Genomic DNA, 20,672 nt, shown 5'->3' with positions numbered 1-20,672 from the left:
CCACTTGATAACCTTACTTCCTATTTTACTAAAGAAAAAAAATGGATGCAATTAAAAAAAAAAAAAAAAAACAATGTCCACATACTTCCAACAACACATCTACCCACATGCCTACATCAGCAAACTTCTTTGCCTTTCTGGCTGCCACCATTGTTGAATTGTCCAATGTTCCTGTTAAAAAAAAAAGTCAATCCTTATACTTATGCACTAGATATCTCCTCTCACTAGTACATCCAGCCAAGCCTACAGATAGCTGAATGTAATCTCCTGTTATATCCTAATCCAAAACCATCCAATTAAGCAGATTCCAAATTTCTGACCCATAAAACCTATGAGTTAAAAATCACTTATTATTTTAAACCCCTAGATTGTGGGGCAATTTGTTATGATAAACATAATACAATAAATGAATGAATGAAATGACAGATCACAAGATGAACATCCACTAGATAATTAGGAAGGATTTACATATCAGCCAACTGAGGAGCTAATTTTCACATACCAGGAGGGGAGGTACAGCATGTAGTTCTTCTAGATCATTGGGGCTTATAAGGGAAGTCAATAAGGAGTGGAGCCTTTCTATAGAACTGTAGAGTATGAGTAAAACATCTTCCAATCTTCTGAACCCTAATGGGAAAGAAAAAGGAAACTCTCTAGCCAGAAAGAATATCTGACAATTATGGATGCTCACTCTCCAGGCAGAGCGAACATAGATTGTCAGTGCTGTATTGTAGACAGGGAGGTCCTACCATCAGTGGCGTCTCAGAAAAGCTGAGTCATTTCCTGTGTCTCTTGAAGATCAACAGCATGTCCATCAGCAAGTCCTAAAGGGTAAAATGGCAGCAACTTGGGCAGATGTGTGTTACTGCTGCCACTTTGTTATGGAGCCAGTCAACTTGTACAGATTCTTATAGGAGTGGCCATGCAAACCAGAAGCAGTTAGCATCATACTGTCAGCTGACCAAGTGTTTAGGGGTCAGGCTGCCCACTCATCATTGATAACCAGATATTCAAGGCCTGGAGCTCCCAGGTTAACAAGAACCCACCATGCCCTTTAAATCACAATTAAAATGTCAATGATACTTTCACATTTGTAGATACTATATGGCCTAAATTTGAACTTCTGTTTGATGGGGGTGCCTGGGTGGCTCAGTCCGTTGAGCAACTGACTTTAGCTAAGGTCACGATCTCACAGCTTGTGGGTTCCAGCCCCAAGTTGGGTTCTGTGCTGAGAGTTCAGGGCCTGGAGCCTGCTTCAGATTCTGTGTCTGCCTCTCTCTCTGACCCTCCCCTGCCTGTGCTCTATGTCTCTCTCTCTCTCTCAAAAATAAATAAACAATAAAAAAAAATTTTTTAACTTCTGTTTGATGAAGAATTCCTCAACTAGTTTTCTCTCTAAACCATAGATTTTAACTTTACAGAATAGTTTAATGACCAGAAGGGAAAGAAGTCTCATTACAAAATAGTTTTTAGCTTAGAGGGCTTTAGGCCTCCAGAAATTCCTACCAAGACACTTGAGAGTATCTATCTATTGATAAATCAATTAAAAGATATGTAGATACACACACACACACACACACACACATTTAGTTTAATTCATGTAAGTACAAATTATTTTTATTTAGAAATAAAAGATATTTTGCAAAACATAAATAGAAAAGAACTAACTAATTAGAAGGCTTTTTCCATTTCTTTTAAACTTTTTCTTCTACCAGCAGTTTCAACCCAAAACACACGTTTTCCTAGGTTTTACAATGCGTCCAACATTGAATGTGGTCAAATCTCACACCTAGAGTTTAGATGTTTTGATAGAGAAGTATACAAATTTTAAAACACTTTTATTTTGTTTACAGAAAAGATGCATTTGAATATTCAATATTCTGAGTGAAAGATCTTTACTACCATAAAACAGTAAATGTTTTAATATAATTTGAATGTACCCAATATTAATCATATTTGTGGCCATGATTAATACAGAAGCTATGAAGCCATTTCTATTAATTCATAAAGACATGCTCTTTGAACTTCATCTTCCCTCTAGCTACTCTCCCTCCCATGATGATCTCATCCAGTTACTTGGCTTTAAACATAATCTATACACTGATGATTCCCAAATTTATATCTAGAGCCAGACAGCTCCTCTGAACCCAGACTCATATATCCAGCTGCCTATTTGACATCTCCATTTAGAGATCTTACATGCATTCTACACTTATCTTGTCCTAAACCAAACTTCTGATATTTTCTCCCAAAACTTCTCCTCCCACTGTCTTCTCCATCTTGGTAAATAGGAACCCTATCCTCCCAATTACTCAAGTCAAAAAACGAGAATTATCTTTAACTCCTCTGTTTCTTTCACACTTGATTTTGAATCCATCAGCCTATTCTGTCAATTCTACATTCCATTTAACTCAGAATATGACTTTACACTATATCCACTGCCACTGTGTTTATCCAAGTCACCACCATCTCTCATCTGTGTTGCTCCGTAGCCTCCTTACTTGCCTCCTGCCTCTGCCCTTGCTCTCTATAACCTATTAGATACACAGCCTTCAGAGCAATTAAGTAACACACAAGTGATTAACAAAAGCATGTCATCACTTTGTTCATAACCCTAAAATTGCACCTCATTTCAGCAAACTAAAGGCCAATTCTATAAGGTCCCACATAATCTTCACATCACACCGTCCACCTCTTCTACTCCATTACCTCTCTAACTTATATTCTACTATTTGCTCCATTGTTCACTCTGCTTGGGTTGCTCTGGTCTCTTTATTGTTCTTCAAACAATCAGTGCCTTAGTAGTAGCCCATCCATTGTCTAGGATGCTTTTGATCCAGTTGTCCCATGGCTCATTCCCTTACATCCCTCAAGTCCTTGCTGTACTGTAACTCCCTCAGAGACTTCTCTATTGAAAGTACAATCCCTATCCTCTTCAGCAATACTATTCTCCTTTTCTTGATTTGCCTCCATAGCCTTTTTCATCTAATGCCATAAATATTTTGTTTGTTTTCTGTTTATTTTCCTAGACTAGAATATAAACTTACTGAAGACAACAGCTTCTGTCCATTCTGTTCCCTACTATATAGTCAGCTCTTAGAATATGCTTTGAAATAGGATGCACTCAATAAATATTCATTGAATGTATGAATATTAAAAAATTGGAAAACTGTTAGCATAAATATTTTACAATCAATATTTCAATAATCAGTTACTATCCTAGCTAGTACAATGAAAACTTAATATAATATTATTCATTCCTTCTTGCAATAAACATTTTTTATCATATAGTTAAATGTCAAAAGTCTTTTTTCACCTTAGCCTTATAAATTTCTGAAGCAAACCTCAGCTCCAATGTCATGAGTATTTTTTTGGAAACACTGGTTTCTGAATACATCAATATCCTCCTATATCTAAAAGCCCCATTAAAACTGATGATCATATCACTATTTAAAATTAGATGAACAAAGTATGTGTGGGTTTCATCTCTGTCACCCCTTCACTGAATGCAACCAGAGAAATATTTTGCAAGAAATGAAAGGTTATAGAATAGGGATCTGCACCAATCTCTATCAAAATAACATAAGCATTCTTCACAGAGCTAGAACAAACAATCCTAAAATTTATATGGAACCAGAAAAGACCGTAAATAGCCAAAGCAATCTTGAAGAAGAAAAAACAAACAAAGCCAGAGGCATCACAATCCCCGACTTCAAACTATATTACAAAGTTTTGGTCATCAAGAAGTATGGTACTGGCACAAGAATAGACACTCATATCAATGGAACAGAATAGAGAACCCAGAAATGGACCCCAAAACATATAGCCAACTCATCTTTGACAAAGCAGGAAAGAATATTCAATAGAATAAAGATAGTCTTTTCAGCAAGTGGGGCTGGGAAAACTAGACAGTAACACGCAGAAAAATGAACCTGGATCACTTTAGTACACCATACACAAAAGTAAACTCAAAATAGATGAAAGACCTAAATGTGAGGCACTAAGCCATCAAAATCCTCGAGGAGAAAGCCTTCAAAAAATCTCTTTGACCTTGGCCGCAGCAACTTCTTACTTAACACGTCTCTGGAGGCAAGGGGAACAGAAGCAAAACAGAACTATTGGGACCTCATCAAAATAAAAGCTTCTGCACAGTGAAGGAAACAATCAGCAAAACTAAAAGGCAACTGGTGGAAAGAGAGGAGATATTTGAAATGATAAATAGTTAATATCCAAAGTCTATGAAATGCTTATCAAACTCAATACCCAAAAAACAAGTAATCCAGTGAAGAAATGGGAAAAAGACATGAATAAACATTTCTCCAAAGAAGACATCCAGATGACAAACAGACACATGAAAAAATGCTCAACATCACTCATCATCAGGGAAATAAAATCAAAATCACAATCAGATACCACCTCACGCCTGTCAGAAAGCTAACATTAACAACCCAGGCAACAACAGAGCTTGACAAGGATACAGAGAAAGAGCATCTCTTTTGCACTGCTGGTAGGAATGCAAACTGGTGCAGCCACTCTGGAAAACAGTATGGAATTTACCCAAAAAATTAAAACTAGAACTATCATATGACCCAGAAATCACACTACTAGGTATTTACCCAAGGGATACAGGTGTGCTGTTTTGAAAGGACACACGCACCCCAATGTTTACAGCAACACTATAGACAATAGCCAAAGTATGGAAAGAGCCCAAATGTCCATCAGTGGAAGAATGGATAAAGAAGTTGTGATATATACAATGGAATATTACTCAGCAATCAAAAAGAATGAGATCTTGCCATTTGCAACTATGTGGATGAAACTCGAGAGTATTATGCTAAGCGAAATTAGTCAGTCATAGAAAGGCAAATATCATATGACCTCACTCATATCTGAAATTTAAGATACTAAACAGATGAACATAAGGGAAGGGGAGCAAAAATAATATAAGAACAGGGAGGGGGACAAAACATAAGAGACTCAAATATAAAGAACAAACAGAGGGTTGCTGGAGGTGTTGTAGGAGGGGAATGGACTAAATAGGTAAGGGGTATTAAGGAATCTATTCCTGAAATCAGGAATATGATATATGCTATATATAGTTGCACTATATGCTAACTAACTGAGATGTGAGTTAAAAACTAAATTAATTTAAAAAAAAAAAGGATAGGAATCTGCAAACTATGGCCTGGAGACGAAAGCCAGCCAGGATTAAGAAACAAAACACAGAATCCCCAGTAAAATTTGAATTTCAGATAAGCAAGAAATATTTTTTTAGTATAAATATATCCCAAATATATAATAAATTCCAAATCTGGGAACCTTAAATCTGGCCCACCACCTGTTTTTGTACAGCCTACAAGCAAAGAATGATTTTTCCATCTTTAAATGGTTGGGAAGGGGGGATGAAAGAAGAATATTTCATGGCAAGTAAAAATTATACTAAACTCAAATACCAGTGTCTGTAAACTATGTCATTGGAACGTAGCCATTTGTTTGTCTGTGGCCATTTTCACATTACAGCAGCACAGTGGAATAGTTGCAACAGAGACCGTACAGCTGCAAAGCCTTAATATCTACCATCTGGCCCTTTATAGAAAGTTTACCAACCTCTATTATAGAATATTACTTTTATTCTTCCCCTTACTAAAGACAAAGCAAAGTAACCTCTTTCCCTCTTAGAACTCTCTTCCCACAGGAGCACTACTGGCGCTTTATCATTATTCTGGAAAGAGAAGTAGGAAGTACGCTGAGAAGAGTCCGTGTGATGAAAGGTGTGGGCTGTGGATCCCCGCAGAGCGGAGTGCGAGTGCTTTCTCTGCTCATCCTGGCCTGAGTTACTTACTGGGGGCCATATGAATATCACCACACAGGGTGGTTATAAGGGTTAGGAGATAAGGATGAAAAGCTTGATTTTAAAGGACAAAAAAGGGTCAAGTTTCTAGACTGCAACAGAGGGTATGATTGTCAGAAGGACAGAAAATGGAGAAGAAAAGTGAAAAGATAAAAATTGGAACTAGGACAAACTTCTCTTTTTTTGTAATTTTTTAATGTTTATTTATTTTGAGAGAGAGATGGAGAGAGTGTGAGTCGAGGAGGGGCAGAGAGAGAGAGGGAGACAGAATCTGAAGCAGGCAGGCTCCAGACTCCCAGCTCTCGGCACATACCTTACCACGGGGTTCGAACCCACAAACAGTGAGATCATAACCTGAGCCAAAGTCGGACACATACCCGACTGAGCCACCCAGGTGTCCCTAAGAGGACAGACTTCTTAATCACTCACCAAGAGTAAGAGATGAGCATAAGTGGAAAAATATAGACTTTACATGGATTCAAGCAAAAATACCATGACCAAAATCAGGGAAGTATGGATGAATTTATTTGGACTAAGTAAGGCAGCAGTTAAACCCTTTTCAAGGTAAGTGAATCTCAGATTGCATCTACTTAGTACACATGTGGTTGTCTTAACAGAAATGATATAAACCTCACTTTCAGAAGTAGCATTATATTTGAAAGGAAAGGCCTGAGTATGTGTTGCTGCTGCTCGGAGAGGAAAAGAGAAAAAACAGAGCCACATTTACATGGCTGTGGAATCCCCAAAGTTCTCAAAGGGGCTGGTGAAGAAAGTAGCGTCCACAATCTCTTCAGCTATTCTTTCCAAGAAATATTTTCTACTCTGGCCCCTGAATTAGAGTTATCAGGTCTCTGTTTTTAAGATCTAGAAAAATAGGAAGTGTATAAAAAAAAACATTTATAAGATTCATCAAATGACTATATCTGTGACCTGTGACCTTAGGCAGGGGTTTTCAACATGTGAGCCTCACATGTAAGACGTATTCCCAAACACAACTTCTGACACTAGATATAGTGCACTTCACTCCTCCTAAAAGGCATATCAGCATGGGAGAGAGTAAGAGTGATGTTATCACAGAGATAACCTTGAGGCTGTTCTAAATATATTTTCAAATGTAAATTATTGTCAAGCTGCAGTCCTCCACTGTATTTGGTAACAAATGCAGCCTCACTTCTGACGTGTGCCACAACACTGTGATTGAGTAGCACTGTTTCATGCTACTTCCCAAGAACAACATTTTCCTGACATATTGGTGTCTATACTGGTACTGATCATAGCAACAATACTATTAAACAACGCTTTTAATCAATCCACAAGGTTACTTCAAGAATTGTGTTTTTGAAATTGCTTTTTGCTCATAACATATGCTGATATACTTCACAGCCTTAAACTTAGAGCTGGCCAAGACACTCATTAGTTTATTCATTAGTTTATTTATTCTCAACATATGAAGCTCACATGATGAGAACTGTTGACCAAGTGTAATAGATTATAAATACAAATACCTGGCATATTTCAATGAACCAATACAGAATGAAATCCTGCTCTTTGCCAGGTATAGTTCTGGGAGCAAAGATGAATAGAGTCCTGGCCCTCTGGGGTACCAAAGTCGAGTGGCGGTGACAGACAAAACACATTCAATGTAGCACAACTGAATAAAATGGTAAACATGGACACACTATGTTCTGAGTTCAAGGAAAATAACTGAATCAACAAAGGAACGATTCGAGAAAGATTTGTTAGAGATAGTACATTGAGCAGCTGTCCACTGCCAATAACTAACCTGGGTGCTTCTAGCCACAGATAGCTGTTAAAAAGTCAGCATGGTGCCTGACACAAGTGAGCTAACAGTCTAATGTGAAGAGCAGATCCATTAACTAATCTCGAAGGCAAATGGACTCTGTTGATGCCCTTGATCCTCTCCCTTCTAACCAGGCCTCACACCTTCACCAACATGTACTCTTTTGTTCTTCTGTGGCAGATACTTGAAGAAACAACTTACCACAAAATTCTCTCTTCTTTGGGAATGGGTACAAACATAGGTATAAGATATGCAAGACCACATCATTATATGACCCAAATCCCATAGAAAAAGCTGATTGTTCCAGAAGTAGACATCTGACTGAAACTGGACCATTTGATGAGCTTCCATTGGAATTGAAATTCTAAACTGAGATGCACAGGGACTTGGGGGTGAATCACATTAATGGCAAACCCTAAAAAGAGTGACAACAAGTTCCTGATCCACAGGAGAAGCACCCTGCTTCTACTATTTGCACATATTAGTTGTTGTCCTCCTTTCAATTCTATAAGAACCCTCCTAATTTCCTTCCAACCCCTTAGGTTGGTCAGAGTCAAATAACATGCTTCTAGCCCAAGAAACATTCATACATGTCCCTTGTCCACATAGTCTCCCAACCCCTATACCCAGTGTAACTGTATTTCCCTCTGATCAAACATCTTGCTGAGAGATTAATCACCCATAAAGCTTAGTAGTATGTTACTTACCCTCCAGAGAGGTAACAGTTTGGGGGTACTTATGGAGATACAGTGTTGGAATCCAGAGAATTTACTGCAGGGGGATTTCAGGACTTACTGAACCATGATAATCCTGTAAAGGAGATATTTGGCCATACAGAGAATTATCATTAATGCCCCTCTAATCCCATCAAATATCTTAGCTCTGTCATTCACATAACCATGTTTACAAGCTAGTAAATGACAAAGCCAAAATTTAAAATCAAATCTGGCTATTTTCAAACCTCATGTATTTTTCATACCACAGTTGTATCTGTTAATGTCTATTTTCATTCTTCCTTTAAATCAGTGGTTCTCAACGGGGGGTGGAGGGGGCAATTTTAGGCGCGCACACACACACACACACACACACACAGAAGACTTTAAGCAATATGTGAAGATAATTTTGGTTGTTAAAACTGTGAGGTGCAACAGGGATCCAGTAGTAGAAGCCAGGGATGCTGCAAAATATCCTATAAAGCACAGAACACATCCACAGCACCCACAGCACTAACTACATGGCTCAAAATGCAAAGAGTGCTGAGGTTGAGAAACTGCTATAAATCAAACAAATAAGCAAGTTTTCTGAAGAATGTATGATTCAATTGTACAAAAATAAAGAATTAACTGAAAATTCCAATTTATTCAAGATGTACATTGGACTAGTATGTACACACTAATTACAGAGTTATTGATGTAAAAAACATTTATATTTTTAAATGGGATAGGCATGCTTCAAAGTAGTTATATAGAGCATGGTCTTATTTTGTAAAAAAAAAAAAATAAAGATCTACGTACGCAGGAACATGGGTTCATTTACATGTAGGAAGAAACCTTGAAAGCTATATACCACTAAGTTAGTAGTGTCTAGCCCTAAAAGGGAAGACAATTAAATGATTTTTGTTTTAATCTTTTTTTCCTTGAGATGAATTTCTACATTAAAAGTTATCAGTTTTAATTTTAAGATATGCTCTGCTTGTCAGTCTCATGCCTGACATCAGCTAGCAGACTGATTCGCACTCATGAAGCTTGCTTCACCCACCTACATACTCAAGAATGAAGCACTGTTTCATTAAACGAGGCTCAGAAATGGCATGTCTGTTTATGAGGTTCTAGTGGTGCCTATGTGAAAACATTCCTTACAGTCACCCAAGGTCTCATATTTCCCAAACCTCTTTGCTTCTGACATAGTGCCTTAGTCCTAATTCCCACTGGTAACATCCCCACACTATTCTTCTTTCTGCTGCTGAGTCAATTCTTGTTAAGATCACCTTACTTCTGAGTAAACTTTAGATCAATGAGGCATCTTTTACAGCGCCAACTACCCCACCTCTAGCACTTAGCTGAGTGGACTGTAGAAGAATTTTAGAACTTAAGTTTTTAACCTAAAACTCAAAACAAAATTATTAATGGAAACACACTTTTCCCCAAATAGTTCTAAACACTCTTAGAATTGACTCTCATGTCCTTTCTTGATCCATTTCTTTCATCAGACCCAGTAGCCGTGGCTGTGGCATAGCCGTAGTATATGTCTTCTTTCTCTTCCTATCAAAGCCAAAAGAAAGACAGACTTGATCTTCATTTGGGGTGTTAACTGAATAGGATAAGTGAGTTCAGAACTACCCTCTTCAGGTGCTAGAAGACATAGTCCTTTGATATGGTTGCATACATTTTTTTTTTTTTTAATATGGGCAACTGATTACAGAAAACCTGCTTCTGGGGGCAAAGGAGCAACTTTTCAGTAACAGAACATTAGCTATCCCAGATTATCAGAAAATCATTTTCTATAATTTCTTCTGTTCTCAGTGTTTGTTACTACTGCCAAGACACTTCTATAAATGTCAGAATAAAATAGAATGGCATATCCAATTAAATTATCTTCCAGTTATTTCCCTTCCACAGACCCAGCATTCAAACCCACCACACATTCTCAAGACCTTGCCCCTAAAAGGTTGTCTTCTTCCTCCAGTTTCTGCACACCTCAGGAAAATATGTGTGTGGTTGCATGTTTAAAAACGTTTCCGTGAATTTGTGGTTTTTTGTTGGTATGAGTTTGTGCGTGTGTGTGGGTTTGTTTTATACCAAATGAATGGAGTAAGACATATACTGAACACCCCAAAATGGAGGCTGGAAAAGAATAGTAGATGCTCCTAAGTATGTGTTAAATGAATGACCAGTGAATAAACAAGGTCTCTAACATTTGAAAAAAAACTTAGAAAAGAGACAACTTGCATCAACAACAACTATTCCTGAAAATTCACACCATCTTGTCATTTCAATAACTACATTAATCACTTGAATTGGTATCATGCTTTTCCATGAAGGTATTAACATATTTGATGTATTTTAGCTCCTAGAAGAATAAATTATATTTTTAAAAAACTGCTTAATTGAGAAATTAGTCTGCTAATACATCATTTTAATTATGAGTATAAGGGTCCTATAGAATCATGGGAAAATGTTACTATCCACTGAACTGAAAAGAGAATTATAATGAAATAGAGATGACATATTTCATTTTTAAATGATGAGAATGAGTGTTGGGTTAAACTCAAGTTACTTTCACATGTGATAAAATGCAAACTATTTTAGTTCCCACATGTGGCAATTTCTATAATTAAGGGTAACTAATTTCTCTGGCAATTGTAATTAATAACCTCTGTCCTACTATTTCAGGAAATTTCATCCCAAAAAAAGTGGACAACTCTTCATTGAAATAATAAAAGCTTTTTTTCATGGAAAGTTCTTTCAAAACAATTAGCAATTAATGAAAACTATGCAAGTGCCCAGAAATTGCAAATGCTCAATTTCAAATGGCATGGTCTTTAGCTATCCAACCAGCAAGAGAAGTAGTTTAAAATCTAAGAACTATTGGTAACAAAAATTAGAAGAGAGAAATTAATTACTCATGTATAAAATTCAATGTAAATGTTAGAAACATGAAGTAATCACAAAGCAAGTAGAATAAATTAAGAAATTATAATAGATGTTTTTATTGATTATGTTTAATTTTTGTCCCTAAACTCAAAGCGAATAGTTTATATATCTCATACTTTATATAATCTCATACTCTCTATTTATCTCATATTTTATATGTATCAGGAAAAAAGTCATTCTATAGAAAATTGACCTATATCTAAACTACCCATTCCTAATGCACTAAAATCAAATTTTTAATTTTGTGAATTCATAATTTCTCAAGTACTAGAAATTCTTCTCTAATATCAAAACTAATTTTTACCTCTGTTAGAGGGCTTTCTTAGATTTGGATTACAAACATATGCTTGTATTACACCAGAATCTTTAACTGAATAATTTTTAAAACTGAGTCACTACCTGGAAAGACAATGATAGCATGTGATAGATCTAATTAGAAAATGATTTCCACTCTTCTCTCTGACCATTTCTGCAGAATCCTGGGTCAAGGCCTGCTTTTGCTCAGTTCTCACACCAGATCTGCTAGTCAGTTCTAAAGGGTTCCCTTCCAGTTCAAACCCATTAGCAATCCCTAACTTTCAACAAAAATCAAAATGAGGTGGCAATATGTCCCATAAAATTACTCAACCCATCAGACTTTGTTCAATGATGAATTACTTTCTATCATAGGCAATTATTTGTGTAACATGCTATTTGTATTTCTTAAATATTCATATATGTCTGAATTGAATCCTATTCAGTTTATTTGGCCCAATCATCTCCATTGGGCTGATTTTAAACCTGTTTCCCTCCCTATATGGACAAGCATGTCATCTGTAATGAAGACTCTGTAGGGAGTTGTCACAGACATTTTTGTCTACCACAGACCCTATATTAGATGTCTGTTTGTTATAGGTCTATCTGACATTCCTCTGTTGACAACAGTATCAACCCACTGATGAAACTTAGGTTATCACTCCATGGACAAGCATCACTAGCTGAAACTCTAGAAACCAAACTGTGGAACACCAAGAATAAAAACAGTAAGAATAGTTTCACATGCTGTATGTGACATGTAAAATATAGCATTTGTCTTACTCTTATTAAAATGGAATATTTTCTTTTACGTGGTCAATGCCAATTAGTTATAGTTAAGCCACAATCTTTTGTGACATGTGACATGTCTCTCAATAAAAGGAAAAGCATATCATAAGCCTACTTCTTAGCTATGACATGCTGTCTAGGCTCTGGTATGCCTCAAGTTGCAAAATATGCCTTTCCTTTCACAAAGAGAAATACCACATGCCACAAAGACTGTGAACCCTGTAGGGTTATTTCTCATAGTTTTCTGAAACTGAAAGCTACCTGTTTTTAAGACATATGTTATTAATATATTTTTAATTTTTAAAGGCATTTTATTTTTTAAAAGGCATTTATAAACTCTGATAGCAATTTATTTAGTGCCCAAGCAACTTGTGTTCTTTCAACTACTCTATGATATTTTATCTTTTAATTTCAGGTAACATGTCCTTGAGGTGAATTGTTACAGTTATCTGGCTGTCTTCAAACTTTAGACTGAATGTCTGAAGCAGTGATTCTCAAACTTGTCTTCACATTCAAATTATCTAGGAGATTCAAAAACATACCAATGTCTATATTCTACCCCAGAGACTGTGCTTGAAAATTTTTAATGTATCCTGAGATGATTCTAATGTACAACCAAGTTTGGAAACCACTGGTCTACAGGAATATTGATTAACTTACCACCATGTGGATATTAGGCAATATTTACTATCATCTCATTGCTATATGACAAAGTCAGAGGATGATATTCAGACTATCTAACCTTGCCAGTAATTGTTACTACATATTAAAATGTCAAGCATTTTACCAACATTTTATCTAATCCTCACAACATTCCTACAAGACAGGTATTATTCATTTCACTTAGGGAAACTCAAGGTCTGAAAGTTTAGGTTGTTTACCCAATGCCACCAACTAATAAATGGTAGGGCTGGTATTTGAATTCATGTTTGTTTGACACTAAAAGACCTGCTCTTTACACTATGCCATACATTTTCAGTAGAGGTTATATCACCTCCAAGGAAATAAAAATTAATGGGAGTAAACATCAAAAAATTCTTAGATACTACAATGGATTTTTGCCCTCCAAAGTTCAACTTTGCTAATGAAATATTATTCTTTAATATTTAGTTTCTCTTATTGAAAAAAAATTTGTCATATGTTATTTAAACTTAATTTTATTTTTCTATGTAGGAGGATAATAATGAAAAAAATAGTTGAGAAACAGTATACTATACCATATTCTGTCTCCAACCATTTTGGTTAATAAGTTAACATGTATACTACTTAATACATACATATCATCTACATATTATTTATATCTCTACCTTATATAGAATACATGTTGAGAAAATGGCACTACCTTCAATTTTATTTTATTTTTTAATGTTTATTTATTTTGAGATAGAGACAGGCAGACAGACAGACAGACAGAGAGGAGAGAGAAAATCCCAAGCAGGCTCTGCACTGTCAGTGCAGAGTCCAACACAGGGCTCAATCCCACAAAATGTGAGATCTTGACCTGAACCAAAACCAAGAATTGGACACTTAACCAACTGAGCCATCGAGGCCCCCATCCCTTCGATTTTATAATCCCCAAGTTGTACTTATAATTGAAAAGAACCACAGTACAAACAAAACTATATATGTTATAGGTCCCTAAGATACTAATGATAGGAGGGGAGGTAGGAAGTCCAAAGAGTGTTATCTAAAAGTCTTCATGAATATCTATTATATTGCTACTCCAGCTTTATGGCAGTACGTTGTTTCAAAAACTTGGGAATTTCCTGGGTGAAATCTGAAACTGGCCCAGTACATGGAGGGTAAGGAGAGATCAGAGAAAAAGGCAGACCAGACCAGATTGGTAGGTGACAGTTTTAGCATGGGAACTTTCTTACAAGGCTTGTCTTCAGTGGCCACAAGATGAGTAGATTTCCATACTCACCCACCAGAATCTTAAAAGTTTATACAGAGGCCTTAACTGAGTTTGGTCACATTTTCTATCCTGATGGTCTCAACAACACATTACTTTCTCAAGGCTGTGTCCTTGAGGCAGCCTCTAATGTGGTGGAGGCCAGGAGAACACATATTCCAAGTATACAGGAGTGTGAGGAATCTCCAATTGCCTGGGCCCAACTTGAGGGTCAACTGGAGGTTATGTCCTCTTGATGACCTCCATCAACATGGGTAAATACTAGAGTAAGCTTTCTCTGATATGACACGGTTAGATGTCAAATTATTTCAAAGTTTTAAATATCTGGAGGCAAAAATCAAATCATTCCATTTTGTATCTCCCATAGCACTGCACATTATATACACTAATCAATCAACAAAAAATAAATAGAAAATGGAATTTCCATTACAATACTGAGGTTATCATTCACATAATCAAATACACACAATAATAAAACAATTTTAAGCAAAATTTAAGAAGTCTTATTTAGAATATGTTTTTCTACTTTCTTTAGAATCATTAATTTTAAAACATTTCATTCTATAACAGAGGAAAGTGTAGCACAAGATAAGTATCAGACTTCAAATTTAGTATCTTCTCAAAAAACTACTAAGTTGATTTGCCAAGTTGTCACCACTGCCCTATGAATAACACATAAAAGGGCATTTGAGGATAGTGACAAGTGCTCAAATATTGAACTCAGACTGACTGAAGTCAATGATAAGGGCTGCCTTACAGCAGGCTGAAAGGGCACCTTTAGGAAAATACATCCTTACCAAAGTATCAACATATTTATGCTCCTACCAAGAAAACAGAAAGAAATTGTGACAATCAGAAGTAAGGTGCCATAATGCTTATTTTCCCAAGGCAAAGAGGGCTTTGAACAATTTCCTCAAAAAAGTTATTGCTTTGAAAACTAACCAGCAACGAGGAAGACTTCTTTGTGAGCAGCATTCTAGAAAAATGCTCTGACATTTCTAACTAGGGAAACAAAAAATATTTTTAGAATGTTCCTGGGGGCCAATGACATCAAGAGAAGAGTCATTGTAAGCTATTTGCTGGGAGTTGCTATCCACACACAGGTCAGTGAGCTGCACAGAAAAACAGAACTGACCTAGAAAAGGAATATCTGAGAGGACTCCTCCTCTGACGGTGCTGCCACTGGAACTGAGACCAAGTGTGTGAGGGAAGAGGCTTCACTGTGTAGAGGACTCGGGCCCTTTCTGCCTTCTCTAACCCTTCATGCACATGGGGCTCCTACCCAACCTGAGTATCTTTTGCTATTCTTCTCACTGAAGAGAAAATGAGGAGGAAAAAAAAAAAAAACTAGTTAAATTTGCATTACAGAAGTCAGACCAGTTATTGAGACTCAGAGGCTAAATTAGAATTCAGATCCCTGGCCTAAAGGGGAGTCTGCCCCATCAAAGGAGCTATATGAGGTGGTATCTATAACAACAACAACAATAATAGTGATGGTAGTTAATAGCATTTATTGAATATTTGCTATATGTAAGTCACCATGTTTGGTGTTTATAGTCATTTTTCATTTAAAACTTTTAAAAATCTTATGAGAATTTTTTCTTCTTATGTATAAAGAAAGAAGGCTAGAAAGTGTAGATGTATAAAATGCTAGACAACAGAATTTCCTTTGAGTTTTCTTGTGTTATAAGCTAGTGCTTCAACTTGCAAGCTTAATCCTCTTACAACAACCCCCCTTTTCTTACATTTATTGGTGTTATGGAGAACTTTTGCTTCCTTTTTAGGGGCAGAAAACAAACTCAAACTAGGCAAAGCAGAAAGGACATTTTATGAGTTCATAGAGCCAAAATACAGGTAGGGATTAGGCACCAGATCTCCATCTTTTGCCTGTTTTTCTTTGGGCATTAGTCTCTTTCTTACGTATGGTACAAAGTATTCTTCATTCGGCTGGGAAAATAGCCATTGATAATTCTAAGTTTACCTATTGACAGGTTCATGATTCCAAAGAGAAAAGACTTCTCCCTCCAACTTCCATGTGAAGAAACAAGGTAGGACCTTAGCTGGCCCAGCCTGCAACTTGAGTGGCCACCCTTGAAACAATCATTGTGGTTTGAATGTCCAGACCTGAATTATGTGACCTCCTTCATGGACAAAAAGCTGGGGCCTTGTGTTTGGCAACCCCACCAGAATCATAAAATCTGAGGGAGAAAAGAACAGGGTAGGAGTCAGGGTCTTCAGGATCAGGAATGCAGGACAAACAAAAGTAGTAGGTGTCTAGTATACCAATGATGTGTATACAAATAATCTAGAGATCCCGTTAAAATGCAGTCTTATTCAGAAGGCCTGAGGCAAAGCCTGAGGTCCTAGATATCTGATGAGTTTTTAGGTGATATCACAGACCACACATTCAGTAGCAAAGCTCTAACCTTCTTTCTATGCATTGCCCACCTGTGTTTCATGTGGTAGATGCTCTAAAGCCTGAGACTTACCCACAGTAACGACTGCAATCCCACATGCTTGTCTGAATATGATGCCTTCTCAGGACAGCTGTGTCCCCGTCACAACACTGAAATAGCAGAGGTGTTGCATGTCAGGATCGAGACATATTGGCAGAACTCTGTGATAAAAACACTTTACAATTTCATAGCACCTTTCATTCCAAAGTGTTTCAGAAGCTACATACATTCAGCACCACAGAAAGATGATAGAGGCAGCAGACTCCATGGGGTGAAGGAGGTGTCAAGGATGGAGTGGGGGGGGGAAGAATAAGTAAGCCAAGAACAGCGGAACATGTCTCTATTAAAGGCAACACAACACTGAAAACTTCTCAATGGAAAAGGAATAAAACCCTAAAATCTTTAAGGTTCATGTCCAAAGAATTATAATGTAAAAATTAATGTTCAGAATTCATTTTCATACGATCATCTTCTCTCAATAAATTACCTATTCACATGGGTATTCTGTGAGTACAAAGAAAAAGAAAAGAAAAAGTGAGCTAAACAAAGAAGAATATATTTAAGATATTGGGAAATCTATAAGGTCTGAATTGAGTAACTCTGGCCTATGTAGACTGAGTCTTCTTGATTAGACAATCAGGTCCTAAAACCTTAGAAGTAGCTTTTCATAACTCATTCTGTGGCATGGGAAGTAGCTTCATTTGCATAGCATTTAGTAAAAGAAATGACTTTTCCAAGTATTACAAAATGCAAACATCTAACTTAACTTTAATATACCTGATGACAATGTGGATAATTTGTATATGTTCTAGAGTAGGAAAAAAGCCATTTTATGACAAAGCTTGAAAATGGAAACTTTTCAGTGACTCCTAGAGGGCTTCCCTTTAAAAGAAATTCATTTTCTAGAGCTTCTGTTTCCCATTTGTTACCAAGGACTCCTGCGGGGCTTCCAGTGACTTGGAAAGAGTTCTATTTTCACTTCTGCTGGCTCCTGTGACCACTTCCAGATGATAAATGAGGACCCACAAGCTCCCACAAGACAGTTTCAAAGAGTCTGTGCTCCAGGCAGTATGTGGCTACCTGCCAGGGAAGCACATACCAAATTAAAAGGGTGAGGAAAGAAATCCTTCGCTATTTCATGTTTCCTGGGGTTTCCAGTGAACTCATTGCATTTGTCTTCTTTGTGAAATGTTTCAGTAAATGTGCTTATTTATGAACATTCACAGAATCTCAAGATAACAAGGAAAATGAGAACAGGATTCTTAGAACAGAAATCTATCATTCCACTCTTTTTTATTCACTATCCTCCTATCTTTTCCCCTCCCACTTTCACTTGAGACAAGGTGGTGAAACCTTTCCCAGCCAGCAGATAACCATGGTCACTCCATCAGGAGGATGTAATCTTGAATCACAGAGTTACGGTTTTGTCAGAGAAAAAAAAGCATGTTACTCATATCCCATAGAGAGATTTTCCACGGGGAAAAATCATTAAAATGCTCCATTGCTTGTCCCCTCACACTGTAATTCTGGGCCACAGGCAAAGTTCTGCTCAAAAGCCTATTTTTATAAATGATGAAAAGTAACTGATGCATCTAGTTATCTCTCAGAATTTTGTCAGTTCCACAACTAGAAATGGTGCTGCCAGGCTCACTCCAAAGGAAGCTGGTGGTGAAGTGTAGGCGTCAGATAAGGATTTACACTGAGAGTCCAGCTCCAGAAACCGCACAAAAGATTATAGATACAAGACAGGCAAAGAGAAAGGTGCAATCATAAAATTAAAGTTATTGCAATCTTGCAGATAAATGAATATGTTCCATTTTGGTTTACTGCACATTTGACAATAGCATTGAAACAAAACTGAATATACACCTTGAAAATTATAATACTAATTTGACAATAAACTATTTTATTTATATATATACATGTATATATATATATACATGTATATATATACATGTGTATATATATATATATGTGTATAGGTTAACTGAAAAAAAAAAAGAAAATTATAATACATCTAACTGCCAGCTTGAAATAACAATATAAAAAGAAAAGACAGTTACGAGGTAAGTGGCACATTTTGAGCAAGGAAGTCTTTGGAATTATATCCCTGTTTGACTCATCATTTGACTAACTGATAGTCCATTTGTTTCTCAAAGATTTATGTTGGGTCAATATTTAATTAATGTCAAACACATAAATATGAATTGATACATCCATTCCTAGGCATAGTTCTTGGGATTGGGGACTCTTAGTAATCAAGACAAATATGGTTTTGCCTCGTAAAGTTTCCTTCTAATATAATGAACTGGTTGAGCATGAGGAATGTATTTGTCCCAGTATGAACCTGCTGAAACCAGAACAGTATTATTGATACCTTTATGTTACTTGCATCATCTGCTACCTTTAAAATTTTTATATAGGGGCGCCTGGGTGTCTCAGCTGGTTAAGAGTCCGGCTTCAGCTCAGGCCGTGATCTCACAGTTCGTGGGCTCAAGTCCCATGTGGGGCTCTGTGCTGACAGCTAGCTCAGAGCCTGGAGCCTTCTTCAGATTCTGTGTCTCCCTCTCTCTCTGACCTTCCCCTGCTCACGCTGTCTCTGTCTCTCAAAAATAAATAAAAAACATAAAAAAATAAATAAAATATTTGTTGAGTGGAAGTGTTTATCTTTAACACAAAATTTACCATTCCAATCTGTACAATCTGTAATTTCTAACAAGTTTTCTTCTGCTGTCTGAGTTTATACTCATTAAAGACACTTTAACATGGATAATAAAACATTTTCAGAACTCAGATAACAATTCAGTTTAACTTAACTCCAAAAACACCTATTGATGGTCTCTGAAGTGTAAAGCATAATGTGTGCCCCCCACCCCCAAGAGGCACAAAATCAATTAAGACATGGTGCCTACTCAGACTGTTTGAGTAGCATTCAGGAGATATCTACATGAAGAACTGGGATGGAAATTAGAATGAGGTGGACACTGTAATATAGGTTTAAATTTGTGCTCCAGGTATATGTAGAATCAAAAGGTTAACTTTAGCAAAGACAACTGGAGAAGATCTCTATAGCAGCTGAAATTGCAAGAATGCCACGAAGAATAGCTTAATCTCATCAAGCAGATTGGATAGATGCAGAGGGTATAAATAACAGTTAAGAATGGTTAAGTCACGGTCAGAAATATGGCCATCTTTCTTACTAGTTGTAAGACTTGGTCCAGTTTCTCATCCGTGAACAGGGATAATATAAAAGTATATCATAAAGATGCTATAAATATTAAATAAGATGATTCATGTAAAATCTTTTACAGAGTGATTTTATATAGTGCTCAATAAATATTAGTTTCTATTATTATTATAGAGTAAGAGTGGAGGAAGAGGAGCAGGGAAGTATAGATTATACTTAAGGAATAGCTGAAGAGGCACATGCAGGGCTTATTGAAAAGAGGACCTCGAGAAATAGATTACCGAGAGCCTCAAAACACAAGAAAGTAATAGAATAGTTTTAGAAAATTTTCTGGCCTGATTAATGTATTATACCCTTTAAAATATAAACAAACAACACTTTCAGAGTATCTGATTCATGCACCTTGTATCTGTGCCATCAGCAAACTCGTGGGGGTTTTTTTGTTAAAAAAATTTATATTATCCTAGAGAAGGAAAGCTTCAAATTTCTATTCTTTGAGTGATCTTTTCCATGAAAAGGCAAAAAGTTATTTCTTAAAACAACTATATTTAGAATCCTCTAGAGTTATTTTGACCCATTTTTAGCCCAGTCAAAAAGGAAAAAATACAAAACAAGGATAGAAACATGAAACACAATAACTCTAAAAATGAGCAAATAAGGTTCAAAAAATACAAACCCTTCATTAAGTATGGATTTCGTCTGGCTAACTGATGTTGATTCTCTGGCTCC

The 20,672-nt window shown here is 36.5% G+C and overlaps 1 long non-coding RNA gene across 1 annotated transcript in view; it reads right to left on the bottom strand.

Moving 5' to 3' along the window:
- LOC115274961 overlaps positions 1–20,672 on the bottom strand; it is a 107,335-nt gene that overhangs the window by 15,797 nt on the left and 70,866 nt on the right. Inside the window, exons 2-3 of the long non-coding RNA XR_003901348.1 lie at positions 16,790–16,866; positions 8,360–8,462 (exon numbers count right to left, since the gene is read on the bottom strand). This is a non-coding gene — a long non-coding RNA (uncharacterized LOC115274961). The remainder of the gene's footprint in view (positions 1–8,359; positions 8,463–16,789; positions 16,867–20,672) is intronic.

This window comes from Suricata suricatta, chromosome 1 (assembly GCF_006229205.1).
Source record: "Suricata suricatta isolate VVHF042 chromosome 1, meerkat_22Aug2017_6uvM2_HiC, whole genome shotgun sequence".
Lineage (NCBI taxonomy): Eukaryota > Metazoa > Chordata > Mammalia > Carnivora > Herpestidae > Suricata > Suricata suricatta.
The sequence above is the reverse complement of the archived record's forward strand: the minus strand, read 5'-3'. Positions and strand labels throughout refer to the sequence as shown.